This window comes from Chlorocebus sabaeus, chromosome 11, assembly GCF_047675955.1.
Source record: "Chlorocebus sabaeus isolate Y175 chromosome 11, mChlSab1.0.hap1, whole genome shotgun sequence".
NCBI lineage: Eukaryota > Metazoa > Chordata > Mammalia > Primates > Cercopithecidae > Chlorocebus > Chlorocebus sabaeus.
This window is the reverse complement of record NC_132914.1, coordinates 72,824,160-72,841,738: the sequence shown is the minus strand read 5'-3', so window position 1 is coordinate 72,841,738 and position 17,579 is coordinate 72,824,160. Positions and strand designations below refer to the sequence as shown.

Sequence of the window (17,579 nt, the reverse complement as noted above, 5' to 3'; positions counted from 1 at the left end):
TCTGTGACACAGCTGACCAGCTCTTTTCTTGAAATGCATGTCTCTGCCATGAAACTTTCTCGACACCCTTTCAAAATTTTTTCTTTCTTTTTTTTTTTAATAAAATGTAGCTTTTATTGAGTAAAGGAAAAAAGGAATTCAGCTGCATGATAGAAAGATTCCAGTTTGATCAAATTGTAACAAGTCTTCCTATTTGCATGAGAGGAGCCTCACTAGTCCACAGGGAGCACTTGGGAACGACTGCTTCAATGGGTTGGTTCTCACTCTCGCGCACATTATCAGCTCCTGGTCAGTCCCAAGAGGCAAGGGCGGAGGGCATGATGGTTCTCACAGAGCTACTTTATAAATAAACTCTATGTGACTTTTCCAGGAGTCTCTTACATTCTTTTATTTTAAAAGATCTGAGCAGAAAATAGAACAGAGGACCATTAAGTGGTGTTGTGTGGTTGTGTGATACATGAAATGGCCTGGTCTATGGAATTGTGATGGGTAACAGAAACAGCATGATTAGGCATTATGTGAAGAGCATGACACACTGCCACCATGGCCTGTCCAAATGGTGTTAGTAAACGGTCCCTGTTTTTCTAAACATTCATAGGCGTGAGCCCCGACGTAATCCCGCTTAGTCTGGATGAGGTTGGCTGGGAGCATCTTGTGTCTGTATCCGTCACAGAAGGAGACAGCAGTGGTGAAACAGGGCATGGGAATGCTGGCTCAGACCCTGGTGCTGACCACCTGCTACCAGCGGTCCTGGCAGTTTTCAGCAACCAACTTAAAGAAGTCGTCTAATAATAGGTTCTTAAGTTCTGGGTGTTGATGAAATGCATCCTTTATCTTTCCTAGAAATACACTTCTGATGATGCAGCCTCCCTCCTCCACATCAGGACAATATGACCATAATTGAGGGTCCAGCCAAATTCACTGGTTGCCTGTCTTAGCAGTTTAAAGCCTTGAGCATAAGAGATGATCTTGGAAGCATGGAGGTCATTCCAAATGTCTTCCAGGAATGATTTCTTATCACCATCAAACTAATTCTTTTGGGGACCCTTCAGCTTTTTGCTAACTTGAATTCTTTCATCTTTCAGAGAGGATAAGCACTGAACAAAGTCAGCTTTTCCATTGAGGGTGACAGGAATGCCATCTTCCAGGGTGGAGATGGTGATCCACTTCCTGGTGCCCTTCTGTCCCGCGCTGTCCCTGATCTTTGGCAGCAGGTATTTGCCATCAGTATCTTAGAATATTGGCTGTGATTTCAATCAAGAATGAATGGAACTCTGTCTTATTCTAGTCCTCAAAGACCTCTGTCATCTTGTTTTGATTTCAATCAAGAATGAGTTGAGCTCTATCTTATTCCAATCCTCAGAATCCTATGCCATCTTGTTTTGCTCCATGCCCAGCACCTGTTTCATCAAGTGGTAAGCCCCACTGATCAGCTGCATAGCCCCATACTCTATCCTATTGTACACCATCTTTACAAAGTGGCCTGCTCTCTCCTCTCCCACCCAGTCAGAGAAAAGTTCTTCAGTTTTCTTTTGCAGTGATAGCTTAGAAGATTGTCTTGATAGGAGCCAACTTCTTTGTTCCCTCTTGGCATGAGTTATAGGCCATATTGGGATCCTTTTCCTCCAGCAGTAACTTTGCTCTCCACAGATAAAATTTCCTTGGCCTTGTGGTCTCTACATCGTTTTGTGGCATCCCTATATTCGGAATTTCCTCCATCAATGATAATGTCACCAGTGCAACAATGATACTAATTTTTTCACAAAATCATCAACAGCTTGACCAGCCTTCACAAGAAAGATGATATGCCTGTGGCTTTTTCAGCTTGGAGACCATCTTCTTCAAGGACTGAGCACCAACATCTTTGGTCCCCTTTGCCTTGTTGCCAAGGAATCATCAACTTTGGAGACTGTACTATTAAAAGCACAAGCCACAAAGCCATGGTCATTCATGCACAAAATTAAGGTCTGGCCCATGACAGCCAGTCCAATCAGTGTTATGCCAGCTTGGGCCATGGTGGGAGCATCAGACAGAGTAGAACTGGAGTGGGCAAAGTGCAGAGGGCTCACGGCTCACAAGCAAGTGAAGGATATACCAGCTGCTAGAGTTTTGTCTCTTTAGATGCCTCTTTTTCCTCCCCCACCTGCTAAATAGAAATATTTTTGAAACTTTTATCCTTAGCCATTTATAGAAGCTTAATCTCTGTACTTTCTCCCACGAAGAACACATCTACTTCTTCAGTGTCGGTGACATCTTTGTGCCAATTCCCAAATCATCCCATAAGTATTTTTCTTCTATTCTCTGACCAGCCACCTTGACACTTCCAACTGGATTGGCCATTCAAATTTAAAAAACTGCAAACCTCACGTATCTTTGAGCCCCAAAGCATTTATCTTTATGTCTTTCCTATTACTATTAATGGCAATGCTATATTCACAGTCTCATAGGTTTCAAAAGGGAAATAGCTTTTGATTTTGCCTTCTCTTTCTCTTCTCCTAGTTCTGGTTAGTCTTTCTTTGTAATTTTGTCCCCATTTGTTTATTCCTGTTTATTCCAGTTTTTTGCCACCATTATGTGGCCTTCATAACATTACATTTAGACTATGGCAATTGTTAGGGGATGTCCCTATGTTTCATGACTGTTCACTGCTGCCAGCGAGGCTGAAGCTGCAGTTGTACCTTGGTTACCATGGCACTGCTCCATAACCCAGCCACTATAAAGCAGATGCACTATAAAGACTTTCCAAGTTCAAGAAATGATTGGAGATTTTCCCTTGACTAAATCCCATGCTTACTTTAGCATAACACTTTGGAGGCCAGATTCAATGGGAGAAAACAATAGAGAGAACTTCTTGATGTTGCTGGCCTTCTGCAAGGCGGAGGCTTTGCTGCCTTCTTGCAACTTGACCATAAATCAGACTAAATGTTTTTCAGTGGATAGGGGGTGGTTCTAATGGGATGAAGACACAAGTTACTTAATAGTCTTTAGAGATAGTCCATTACTTTTTGCTTTTCTATCTACTGAAGTCTTCAAATAACACTTATTGGAGAGCTTTGGTAGGTAGGTAATGATTATTTGTAAGATGAACAAATTACTGTAAGATTATTTATAAGATTATTAATAAGTACTATAATATTTATATTTATTACTTATAATAAATAACATATTATTAAATATATATGGCTGGGCACGTAGGTCACTCCTGTAATCCCAGCACTTTGGGAGACCAAGGCAGGCGGATCACTTCAGGTCAGGAGTTCAAGACCAGCCTGGTCAACATGGTGAAACCCCGTCACTACTAAAAATACAAAAATTAGCTAGGTGTGGTGACACACACCTGTAATTGCAGTTACTCAGGAGGCTGAGGCAGGAGAATCACTTGAACCCGGGAGGTGGAGGTTCCAGTGAGTTGAGATTGTACCACTGTACTCTAGCCTGGGCAAAAGAGTGAGACACTGTTTCAAAAAATACGTGTGTGTGTGTGTGTGTGTGTATATATATATATATATAAAATATATAAGAAATACTCATTATTTATGAGATTAGTTATAAGATGAATAATAAAGAAAGCTTTGCATTCCCTTCTTCTATTCTTTGTACTATCTGTATTGGATAAGAATAACTCATCAGATGGTTCTTAACCTACCAAATAAAACAGGCATTGGCACATCTTATTAATAGAAACAATCACTTATTGAATATGTTCTAAAGTTATCACTGTGGAACATGCCCTTCTGAAATTAAACAGAGCTAAACAATTTCTGGTATTAATTTGGTTTACACACTTAATCCTATAGCTTTCTGTCTGATAAACCTCCTTCTCTATTTTCTAATTCTATGGTTTGTCGAGGAAAAGGAAGTTAAGCCTTAATTATTGAATTAGCTTATACGTTTTTATTTAGGAAACAGACACATTTACTAAGAACATGCTAATTATGGGTACTACCATGTGAGATGTAAATAGCAGCTCCATTAATTCAGAAGTTTTACTATTTCTTTCATGCAATAGTAAAATTTATTGTTTTTTCAAAATTCTATTTAAGACCCTGTTTCCCCTGGCCAGATGAATATAACTAATCATTTTAACATTTTTGAAAAGCACACTGATTAGCAAAGTAAAGCTTAGGCTTAAAATCTAAACTAGGAGAATTTATCTTTTCCATTGTAAAATAACTTTTAAAAAAAATTTGTATAAATGACTGAAGTACAAATGCAGTTCTGTTACATGTATAGGTTGTGTAGTGGTTAATTCAAAGCTTTAGGGTATCCATCACCCAGATAATATACATCATATCCACTAATTACTCATTATCCCCCCTCGTAAAATAACCTTCCCTATATTTGATTATTTGAAAAATCTGAATGTATCTTACAATCAATGTCAAATGAAATTTGCCACCACCAGGGAGAAGGTAAGTTGATAAGTAGTTGTCAATGACTAAACACATACAAATTTAACAGATGTACAGGCTATTGATCATCCAATTGTCACCTCAATTAAGAGCCTACATGAATAACATCACATTCTGGTAAAGTTTTAATGAACTGCATATCCCTGTCACTTAAAACTGTTTCTAAAATAAATATTATGTTGCAGTCTTAAAGTTATTTTATATTAGGAAGGCTATCTGTTTTAGTTCAGGTGACATATTGAAAGGCTGCAGAAAATTTGGGAGAATAGGTGGAGAATTTCCTAAGATAGCAGAGGTTGATACAGCCAATGTAAGCCTTATAAAAGGCACCCACAGCATCAAATGTCTATTTGTTGAAAGGTCACAGCTGGCTTATAAGACAAACTACCTCCCAGTGGTATATCATTTAATTACCAGAAGTAAAACTACAAATTTGGCTAAGTTGACAGTTCAAATGAATCCCTGGTACTATTTAGGATGTCTCATGGTTGTGAGTAAGCCTGTGAATAGTGGAGTGGAATGCCACTTGATGTTGCACATGACTGCCAAGGGCCAGCAGAGACTTACAACAATCTTTACATCCTAAATGTTAAGAAGGCTTAGGCCAATCTTTCTCAATGTATGTTGGTGGGCTACATTAGAACTAGCTGAGATGCTTGTTTAGAATTGATTGCATCCCTGGGGTCTCCTTCTCCTCCTCAAGGTCATAATATGGAAGATAGGAGGCAGGAATGTGCATTTTAACATTTGAAGGCTGTCATCCTTAAACTCCTGTGAGTAGTCCCGAAAAATAAAGTGGAATGCAAATATATGTACCATTTATGGTTTATTAAGCTAAAAAGAATACTTTTGAACATTTAATATATATTTTAAGTAAAAAAAAAAAGCTATTGTTGTGAATCTTACCATCAATGAAGGGTATTTTGCAATTAAAGAACTGTAATATTTTAACAATAGTGAGCTTACAAGTCTTAAAAAAGAAGGATGACTGATATGGCTATGACCCATATACATGCTCTAAACTAAGCCACCCTAGTCAACAATAGCATGAGGTCCAAGGTGCAGCCTGTGGTTAGGAACTGGGAAAACAGTTCATTTGTTTGAGGATGTGGTCAAAGTCACCTAAGTTTTGCCAAATTTTTAAACATTGCTTAGGAAAAAACTTCAGTGAGAACAGAGTAGGATAAATGTAATCACTCAGGCAACTGCTTGGCAGAGTAAGTATGGGTAAAATGCTCTCAACCAGGATGATTTTACACCTCAGAAGACATTTTTGGTTGTCACACTGGTGTGAAGGAGAGAGGAGATACTGGTAGCCAGAAATGCTGCTAAACATCTTTCAATGCACAAAAGAAGCCCCAACAACAAAGAATTACCTGGTCCAAAATGTCAGTGGTGTCAAGGTTGAAAATCTCTATTCTTGAGAATAACCTTCTGTAACCACCAGATTTTCAGGGTGATTCTGGACAAAGAAATAGAAAAGAAGCCCAAGAGTACAATGTCTGTTTTCTTTCAACAACAGAACAAAGCCATCAGTTAGAAGAATACAGTAGAGAAGAACCAAAGTCCTGACCATTATGCCTAAAACATTCTTTTGTCTCATAAACTGAAAAAGTCTCAGATTGGCCAGTGATATTCACAAAAGGGCAACATGTCAGTTTGAAAACGGAGATTCATCAAAGAAAATTCAGCAGGAGACAGATGAGACAACAACAACAACAAAATGATGAAATGTCAAAAAGAGAGAGGATGGAAAGCCATGATAGAAACAGCAAAAATTACAATAAAGACATAAGTAGCTGCTTTGCTTATATAGAATAACGTGTACACTAAGGGCTCAAAATAGAAATGAAACAACAACGTGAATAACAGCTACTGTCATATTCTATATTACTTAATTTAATCCTGACAATATCACTATTGGATGGATACCAATGTGCCTGTTTTCAAAATGAGAAAACTAAGGTATTGAAACTGAACCCCTTCCTTAAATCATATGCGAAAATCAATTCAAGATAAAGACCTAAGTGTAAAACCTAAAACTGTAAAAACTCTGAAAGATAACCTAGGAAATGCCATTCTGAACATAGGCTCTGCAAAGATTTTTTGACAAAAACGCCAAAAGCAATTGCAACAAAAACAAAAATTGACAAGTGGGACCTAATTAAACTAAAGAGCTTCTCCACAGCAAAAGAAACTATCAACAGGGTAAACAGACAACCTACAGATTGGGAGAATATATTTGCAAACTATGCATCCAACAAACGTCTAATATCCAGAATCTATAAGGAACTTAAACAAATAAACAAACAAAAACCAACTCCATTAAAAAATGAGCAAAAGACATGAACAGACACTTTTCCTTTGTGGTGGTGTTTAAACATTTTTTTTAACTTTTATTTTAGATTTGAGAGTGCATGTGCAGGTTTGTTATGTAGGTAAACTCATGTCACAGGAGTTTGTTGTACAGATTACTTCATCATCCAGGTACTAAGCCTAGTACCCTATAGTTTATTTGTCTGCTAGTCTCCTTCCTCTCTTTCTCCACCCTCAAATAGGCCCCAATGTCTGTTGTTCCTTTCTTTGTTTTCATGAATTCTCATCATTTAGCTCCCACTTGCACGTGAGAACATGTGGTATTTGGTTTTCTGTTTCTGCATTAGTTTGCTAAAGGTAATGCCCTCCACCTCCATCCATGTTCCCAAAAAACACATGATCTTGTTCTTTTTTATGGCTACACAGGGTTTTGTGGTATATATGTACCACATTTTCTTTATCCAGTCTATCACTGATGGGCATTTAGGTGGATTCTGTGCCTCTGCTATTGTGAATAGTGCTGCACTTAACATGGGTGTACATGTATGTTTATGGCAAAACGAGTTACATTCCTCTGGGTATATACCCAGTAATGAGATTGCTGGACCAAATGGTAGTTCTGTTTTTAGCTCTTTGAGAAATCACCATACTGCTTTCCATAATGGTTGAATTAATTTACACTCCCACTAACGGTGTATAAGTGGCACTTTTCAAAAGAAGACATATATGTGGCTAACAAACATATATATAAAAAAAGCTTAACATCTCTAATAATTAGAGAAGTGCAAATCAAAACCACAATGGGATACCATCTCATACCAACCAGAATGGCTATTACTAAAAAGTCAAAAAATAACAGTTGCTGCCAAGGTGTTAGAGAAAAGAGAACACGTATACACCGCTTGTGGGAATGTAAATTAGTTTAACCATTGTGGAAAGCAGTGTGGCAATTTCTCAAAGAACTTAAATCAGAACTAGCATTTGACCCAGCAATCCCATTACTGGGTATGTATCCAGAGGAATATAAATCATTCTACCGTAAAGATACATGCACACATATGTTCGTTGCAGCACTAATCACAATAGCAAAGACATATAAATACTCATCAACAGTAGACTGGATAAAGAAAATGTGGGCCGGGTGCGGTGGCTCAAGCCTGTAATCCCAGCACTTTGGGAGGCCGAGATGGGCGGATCACGAGGTCAGGAGATCGAGACCATCTTGGCTAACATGGTGAAACCCCGTCTCTACTAAAAAAAAAAAAAAAAAAAAAAAAAACTAGCCGGGCGAGGTGGCGCCTGTAGTCCCAGCTACTCCGGAGGCTGAGGTAGGAGAATGGCGTAAACACGGGAGGCAGAGCTTGCAGTGAGCTGAGATCGGACCACTGCACTCCAGCCTGGGCGACAGAGCAAGACTCCATCTCAAAAAAAAAAAAAAAAGAAAAAAGAAAATGTGATATATATATGTGTGTGATATATATATATAATGTGATATATATATACACATACACACACACACACACACACACACACACACACACCCACCATGGAATACTACACAGTCATAAAAAAGAAGGAGATCGTGTCCTTTGCAGCAACATGGATGGAGCTGGAGGCCATTGTCCTAAGCACACTGATGCAGGAACAGAAAATCAAATACTGCATGTTCTCACTTATAAGTAAGAAGAAGGGAGAAATAGATACTACTTGAAGGTGGAGGAAGGGAGGAGGGAGAGGATAAAAAAACCTACCTATTATCCTTGGAAGCAGTGGCAGTGAGGTGAGTTGAGAATCCAGTGCTTCAGCAACTAACAGCCACTATGGCGGTGGGAGTGATGTGTATCACATAGCAGTAGGGTGCGGCTTTGTGTCCTAAGCAGATATTCCTGTCAGGGCCTTGTCCATGTTCTCTGCTGGGTAGGCCCCCATTTCCATTCAATTTTTAGAGATTGATTCTCCAGCATTTTTATTATATCAGTAAAATTCTCCTATTTTTCCAATAACTTATTTTCATCTTAAATTAGTTAGGATCAGCTTCAGTGGCTTGCAAGCAAGAGGGCCGATCGCTTCAGAACTGGAAGGGGAAGATCAGATAACTCTTCTGAGTTATACATGGTGTTGGAATTTGAAATAAAATGTGAACAACTATCTCACCTCTCCCATATCAGGGGATTGCCGCTCTGACCATGAGGTGTTGTTTTCAAGCTAGTGATCCTGGGGTGAGGAGGGGAAAAGCAATGGAGAGGGAAATGACAGAAGCCTAGATAATACTTATCTGGCATTCAGTGGATTTACATTTCCTTAAAGTAAAATATTTGAACTTTGTCTTTTAAAATGTTGTGTTATGCCCTTTCCCCCACCCCGTGCATTCTTCCCCAAATTCTTCTCAAGTCCTCTTCCTTCCTGTCATCTTTGTCTCAGCTCAAATACCCTTTCTTCAGAGATGGCCTCTCTGACCACCTAAAGTGGTCTCTCATGTTCCTATCTCTCACAAATCCCATTTTATTTTCTCAATAGCACTGACCCTCCCAGATTTATTTGATTATTGTTTATATGTTTAAATCCCCCAGTCCTGTACCCAATCCTTTCTCCAACTGTATCCCCAATGCCTCAAACAGACCTAGCATAAAGTGAATATATTTTGGATAAATGAGGCAGTGGATGAAGCCCCAACTTCTTAGCCTTTTATATACTCTTTATACTTTCAGAATCGCTGAAATTCCTGTGTGTTTATATTCTTGCCATGTGGAGATTAGTGGGTGGGGGAGGAGGATGGACTATTTATTTAGTTGGACAATAATCCACAATTTCTAAAGGAAGAGTTTTAAAAATTAAAGGAATATCTTATCATCTATAAATTTAATTCTGTTTTATTAATGTCAAGGTACTATCAAGGAACTTTTGAAAGAAGTTGAACTGTACAGAAAACGTAGTATATGACACTGGTCCCTTTCTCGCGAACATACTTTAATTTGATGCAATAAAATATCTTCATGTAAGTAATATAAAAATTGTTTTCTGAGCATATACTGAGTATCATGCACTATGTCTGTTGCTGGAGAAATCATTGTGAATAAGGTAAAACTGTCTTTGCCCTCAGGGTGCTAAAAATTTTGTGAAGGATCCAGATAAGGAAACTGTTCAAAACACATGTGATAATTGATATGACAGATCAATTCAGAGTGCCATGGGAACATACAAGAGTGGTGCTTACCCCAGGCTGGAATGGAAGGTGGGTGATAGGCAGGCAGGCCTAAGCTGAGATCTCCTGGTGAGTTAGCTGCAAGCAGGAGGGATCATACAAGGGAATCAGCAGGTGTAAAAAGGAATCACATGAAGAGGTCAACCTGGACCAGCACATGCTGACCACATCACACACACAGAACCAGGATCAGTTCACTGATCCTGGACTCCAGGTGTCAGACACAGCCTGTTTCCTCCAGTTGAGTTCCTTCTACCATGATTCCAACCCTTGTGTGTATAAATCCTCTCAATCAATGCACAACCTACATATCACTTCTTGCAGGAAACCATTCCTGATCTTTCAGACATAAGAAACTTCTTTCTCCTTTGAACCCTTGTTGTTTATTGGTTTACTTAGAGACTGTCTCAGATGGCCATGCAGGTTGTGCACTGCACAACTTACCCAAGCATGTGTGGCAGCTAGCTCTACCTACACACAGGTACTTATTCACACATCGTATCTTTCCTGCCAATCTTTAAGCAACTCGAGGGCAATTTCCATTGGCTTTTTCTGTATTTCCTTTTGTGCCAAAAACATTTCACTGGATCTGTTACCCAACTGTCTATATCAGTATGAATTTAGAATGTGAGTGATATATTAGTTCAGTGAGAAACATGAAGAAAACCTATATATATTTTGGAAAATGTGTGAGAATTTGTTAAACGTGTATCGTTAATGGTATTTAGATGTAATAGGAGTGAGAGACTAATCCTACTCTGCCCGAAGCTCAGTTCAGCTCCTTTCTTTTTAAATTTTGAAATTCACTTTGTGTCATCTCATGACTATCTTATGACTTCAAAGGATTCACAAGAACTCAATCTGTTGAATTTACCATTGAGTAACTACGCATTGTTTTCTTCCTTTTCTTTTCTGTTCTTCTTATTTTTAACAGCGCAACAGTCATTTGAACTGTACATCTGTTAACCAGAAGGCCAACCTGACTTCAACTTTTAACTGCTTTCCTAATAGTTCTATTGGAAAGCTCTTACATCTTACTACCATCTGGTGCCACTAGCCTCTGAAATCTTTTAGGCAGTCTGTGCTAAAGGGTGTGTGTGTGTGTTGAAAGACATATTCAGGGATTTTCTTTTCTTGAAATTACCTTCAGTAACTCAGAAAAGTTTAGTTTGTATCTCCTATCTTTATTTTATTAAATTCAGTTAGACCGTCAGGGTTATAACTGTTTTGGATGGTGTCTAAACTCCATAGAATTCTACATTTCCCTTCTGGTTTTTTTCACACACATACAGTTTCAAAAACAAAACCTCTTCTAACTCCCTTTATCTATCTTGGGGATTTGAGAGGCTCCAGGAAACATCCCCCTACCCTCCCACCCAATGATATCATTGTAGGGCTGGGAATTCCCACTTCTAGTTAATCTTTGAGGTTGCATCCCTGAAGGCAACTGTGAAAACACAAATGTAATCTAAAAGCAGCATCACGTTAAGCTCTGAGAGCTTCAATTACTTCATTAAGGGGCACATGGCTGAGGAAACGAGAAGCAGCACAATTTATTACTGACGGAAAAAAGGCAAAGGAAGTGAGTGTTGCCAGATGGTCTCAATGAAGGCTCTGGACATAAAATAAAAATGTGTAGAAAGGCATGTACACAATATTGGAACCTTGACAATTATCAACATTACATTTTACAGTTGGCAATCAATTATATAACACTTATCAACCTAAAATGTTTTTTCTTTTTTTCCCAAGTAGGTACATTTTTAAAAATTATCAAATTTTCTTTCTTACTGACTCGGAACTAAATCTGCTGCATTCATAGAGAGGTGGGCTACTCGGGATGCAGTCAATCCCCTCTACGTCAGGAGTGCCCTGAAATTCAAACAATATGCAATTGATTTTACCACATTTGGAGAGGTGGTATCTGGGCTGAAAGGGAGAAAACTTAGGATAAGTGATAAATTATCAAGATGTGCTCTTACCTCAAGTATAGGGAACATCTTTTCCAAGGGAACAAATATCTAACACCCAGATTTGGATTTGGATTTTTTGAAAGTTTATTCATATATGTAAGTATAGAGACACTGTTTGATTAAATTTGAACTAAGATTTTACAGTGCGAAGAGCTGCTATATTTTCTGTCTTACCAAGAGTAGTGATTCACCAGATTTCTTAGAATTAGCCAAAATCAGAACATGACAAATGAATTTTCAGTAGGAGAGCATGTTGTTTATTTGAAGGCTGTATGTATACATTCAGCAGTTCAGAAGTAAATGCTTTAGATTATTGAACTGCTAAGTAGATCTGCTTTTTAGAATGAAAACCTTAGTATCAATTTCTTTTCTCAAAATATTTTCAAAGGAAATTATTTATTCAACAAATCTTTTTCTTAAGTAGACATCTATGCACTGTAATGTGCCAGATACTGTTCTAGGTTCTAGATATGACACCTCAACATGGTACCTATTTATATAGTCAGAAAGATTATGCAAAGAAACAAAGGTGATGAATTAAATGAGAATTTTGACACTAAAGATACTAAATCTTTTTGATAAAGTTACCCATTTGTCTTATATTTTATGAATATTGGAAAGACAATACTGTTCTGAATTATGTGTTGGTAAAAGAGAAATATTCAGCTTAACCATGCAGTTCTGTCCCACCTGGCTGCTGAACCACAGTAACATGAGTGGGGAACCATGTCTTATCTAGCTACTCTGTACAGAGACATCCTTACTGAGATGCCAGTAAGACTAACATCCAAACAGCAAATTGGTCTAGAAATGTGGGGCTGGCATAGAGAGTAAGTAAGACAGCCTTCTCCTTTAAAAATGTCTGTCCCTAAGGCATGTCAGATAGTGAAAATAACATAATTTGCTTTAATTAGAAAAGTGAAATTTTATTAACTTTTTTTTCCTGGGTAGAAATACCAAATCTCCAGATCATTATAAGGCACTTGCCCAACCGAAGTGAAATGTAAATAAAATTGTGTGTCAACGACCTGGCTATCTATGTTGTTTATAGTCATGAGCATCTAGGGAATAAATAAATTTACAAAGTCCCCCAAAAAGGTGACATCTCATGGTGGGCATGGAGAGTGAAGAGAGATTTAAATAGAGAACTTAAAGGCCAATGTGACCTACTTCACATTTTAGTTGAGTTTGCCCTGAATTCATTCTGCCTACCCTTCAATCATTGAGCTGTTCTCAGAAATACTGAGTGTAGAGGAAACAAACTGTGAAATTTGGCTGGAAACACATGGTTGTGAAAGGGGAGTAGTAGCCAGAGAAATAATTTGGTATCTTAACAGAAGGCTCTGACTGGCCAGTCAAGTTATTTGGACCTCATTCATTTTTTCATTCAGTGAATACTTATTAAGGATTCATTATGTGTCAGGAGCTGTTTGGAGCAATGAAAACTCAGCATTAAACAAGACAAAGGGGTGGAGAGAAAAAATCAACAAGAAAATATCAGGTGGTGGTAAGAGCTATGAAGATAAAACAGTGGACAGTGATTGAGATCACAGGATTCATGGGGCTCATATGTGGTCAGGGAAGACCTCTCTGAGTGACATTTAGACTGAGACTCTGATGACAAGAAGCAAGCATCCATAAGGAGTTCCAGGGAGAGGAAACAGGCTGTAAAGTGGGAAGTGGTTGTATGACTGGAGAATAATGATCAAGGGGGAAGGACAGTTGGAATGATGAGGTCAAGTGAGGTAGACAGCGGATCAGTTTACAGAAGGTCTCTTAGGCCATGGTAATGAGTTTGTGTGTTTCCCTAAATGCAATGGAAGGTTTTAATCAGGGATGTGATAGGATATGATCGACAGATTTTGTTTTAAAGTTCATTCTACTGCTGTATGTGAAAAATAGATTTGAGGTGGGCAAGGCTAGAAGCAGGAAGACTAGTTTTTTGTAATTAACAAAAAGGATATTTTCATAGCTAAATGAGAGGTGCTGGTACGTTGGACAAGGAAGATAGGAAGTGGAGCAAAGAAACAGATTTTGGATATATTTTGAAGGCAGATCTGATAGGACTTGTTCATGAAGGTTAGAAGGGAAAGAGAGGAATTAAGAAAGACTCCTGAATTTTTGGTTAATGAAATGGGAGGAAGCAGGAGGAGACTGGGGTTGAGCAGATTTGATGGGAGTCCAGAGTTCTCTGGGTGATTGGGAGCCATTTAGGTTTTGTTTGTTTGACATTAAAGTGGAAAATGACATGATGAAAGTTGCACTTTCAGAAGATGACACTTATCTGTGAGATTATGTGTGGAAGGATCAGAGACGTAGTTCTAGTCTTAATTCTAACATTAGTTAACAATGTGACAGTAAAAGTTACTTTTTTTTTTTTTTTTTTTTTTTGCTCACTGTCATTCATGATTGTTTATTAAAGCTTTGTAAGTACCAGAAACTAGGCAAGGAGTTGTGAACAGCAAGATGAATGAGAAATTTCCTAGTGGAGGAGCTTGCGCTGAACCTGAAGTCATTAGCAAGAGCACATCTAACTCTAAAACTGAGTATTATTGTTTACAGTCATGTTTCTGGCACAAGACCGAAGTACTATAGGATTAACAAAATTGGAATGCTTATTTCTGCCTGGGATTATTTTGAGTGGACTAGGGAGAGGAAGGATTTATGCAGTCTACTTAAAGTTACCCCAGAATCCCTCTGCATGTGTCGATATGGCTTGACTGTGTCCCCACCCAAATCTCATCTTGAATTGTAGCTCCCATAATTCCCACGTGTTGTGGGAGGGACCCGGTGAGACATAATTGAATCATGGTGGTGGTTCCCTCCATACTGTTCTCGTGGTAATGAATAAGTCTTACAAGATCTGATGATTTTACAAGGGGTTTCCCTTTTCGCTTGACTTTCATTGTTTCTCTTTGCCGGCCACCATGTAAGATGTCCTGTTGCTCTTCCTTTGTCTTCCACCATGATTGTGAGGCCTCCTGAGCCATGTGGAACTGGGAGTCAATGAAACCTCTTTTTCGTTATAAATTACCCATTCTCAGGTGTATCTTTATCAGCAGCTTGAAAATGGACTATTACAGATGTGGTCTATATATGCCTCACCATTCTCTGAATACATTTTTAATTTTCCCCATCTTCTTCTCCACAGTAACTGATAGTTTTTGTTGTTTGCTTTTTAGGTCTTCAACTATTACAGCACGGGGGCAAACATTACTACATAACTTATCAACAGAGGACACACTGTCATGCATATGGATGTTAAGCCACTTTGTAGGCAGAGGAAATATTCAGAAGAAGGCCACAGGGCATGGTGAGAAACAGAGCATCTGATGTAAAAACTACTTTCAGTAAAGCCAACTTCATTTATTTCTGTGACTCATCAGTTTGTATTTTAAAAGGCCCAAAGCCTTGCCATCAAAGATCTGAAATCATTCATCTCTAGTCCAGAACCAAGCATAGTAAAGAATGGGTACTCAAGAAAGGTTTACTCTTTGTTTTGGGGAGTTGGCAATCCTTGTTTGCTATGGTGGCTGTTGTTTAATTATGACACTAAGACTAAGATAACTGAATAGAAAGCCAAAATTAGAAGGGGTAATAGAAGAAAGCCATTAATCTTCAGCTTTTCCTGTCCTGAGAACTGTTAGGTCATTATCTTTACTTTTCAGTCCTTCAAATTGTTACTCCTTTGTTGCAACAGATTCCTCAGGGCATAATCGAAAGCTGGCAGATGTCTGCTCCTCTTTGGATAGATGAGAAAGAGCAACCAGGCCAACCACAGGAGCACATTACAGGCAGAAGGGCTGCTGTAAACAAAGGCAAAGAAGTGCCTGCAGGTCCCACATGGAAGATGATGTTTTAAAGGAACCATTCCCACCTGACCTAGTTAGAAGGCTACATATTATCATTCATTATCCAATTCCATTTTCCATTTACCATATTTACTTTTATTTCCCCAGAAACCCTTTATTTTCTGCCTAAATAGGAGACGAGAGAGGAAGGCAGCAACTAAGGCAGATAAATCGGACAAAATAGTATCAGGATGAGGGTGAATGGCAACATGCAACAATATTTCAGGTGTTTCGGTGTGGTTTTTAAATTATTATTATTATTTTCTCTTGAATGTTTGTAGGTGTTTTAGTGCATATAAATTAGACTATTCTATGAAACTTGCAACAAAATTCTGACCAAAGAGAGTCTATCAGGGCACACTGCCAAAGGTTCTATGCCAGGGATCCCAATATCTCTCAAAATTGCCCTCAATGGTGTCAATGGAAGAAAGGTCTTATAGGGAAAGAGAAAACGCAAAAATGGGGGCAATGGCTCCTCAGTGAATTGCTGATATTCCTATTTATTCCCTCTGTGAAATGGAGCAGAGACCACACCAAGAGCCAACAAACCCAAATCTAGACTGGCCTCACGTCTCACAGCTGAGCTGAGAGTGGAACTGCTCACATGCAGGAAAGAATGCCGGAAGCAGGAACTATGCTGTGGGGTTGTCTTGCTTGGCCATCATGTCCCTGCTTTTGTAAGTGACTCTGGGCTCTTTTACTTTTTCTTCTCCATTCCTCAAGTAAATCAACTGAAGTAAGCATGATTTGTTTTTCCTTTCTTACCTGTTTTCAAAAGAAAGCACATCTTTAAAACTCTTGAAATGTTTATAAGGACTCCTTGTGCAATGAAGGGAAAATAAAAAAAAAATACAGATAAAGATATACATGTATCTTAAAATCACTTATAATCTCACTTCTCAAAAATAACTATTTAATACTATGAGTATTTGTAAGGAATTTCTGTCCTGAAGTCTTTCTTTCAAGGAAACAAGAAAAAAAAAAAAACTTATGTCTTTTCCAACATGAACATACACATGGAACCATTAATGTATATGTGCTCATCTATAAGCTGCTTTTCTCTCTTAGCAATATGTCAGTTAATGTTTTTCAGGCTGATTGTAAAATTTCAAAATAAATTTATAAGTGTTAAATTTGAGCTTTTCTCAAAAATTTTCCAGATGGTTCTGAGAGTTTCTCGGGGCATCTCATATGAACTCTAAAAACAATCTTCTCTGCTGTTTTCCTTTGTCTCCTTCATTGCTATATCCTATTCCTATTAACAGCCCAAGTGTGGCTATGTCTTCCTCTCCTCCCCTTTTCCAGCAACAGGATCTTTGCTGCTGGTGGTGGCATCTGATGTCTGGAAAAATGTTCCTGATGCTTAGTGCCCAAGATATAGTGGCCACCCCTTATCTACAGAGGATACATTCCAAGACCCCCCAGTGGATGCCTGAAATCTTGGATAGGACAGAACCCAATTGCCATCCACTGGAACACATTTCTGTTCATGGCTTCCACCTACAAATTTAATGCCTTTTTCATCTTAACTAAGCCCTTATCATACACTGTGATAAATGTTTGCAGTTTGAGGTACATCAGCAAAACTAGTACAAATTTCTTTTTCCTTCTTTACAATTTCCTGTATAGAAGATTTTTTCTTACTGGAAATCTTAGCAACCTCTGCATTTGATTTTGTTTCTTTCCTCATTAAGTCGAGAACTTTCACCTTTCCACTTAAAGGAAGCACTTTACAGCTTCTCGTTGGCCTATCTGAATTGCTAGCATCACAACTCTTGCACTTTGGGGCCATTATTAAGTAAAATAAGGGTTGCTTGAACACCAG

The 17,579-nt window shown here is 38.4% G+C and overlaps 1 long non-coding RNA gene and 1 pseudogene across 4 annotated transcripts in view; one reads left to right on the top strand and one right to left on the bottom strand.

The window, feature by feature from the left end:
- Positions 1–17,579, top strand: part of LOC119623861 (uncharacterized) — a 380,205-nt gene that overhangs the window by 340,872 nt on the left and 21,754 nt on the right. The window lies entirely within an intron of this gene.
- On the bottom strand, positions 508–2,015 carry LOC103239509 (6-phosphogluconate dehydrogenase, decarboxylating pseudogene; annotated as a pseudogene).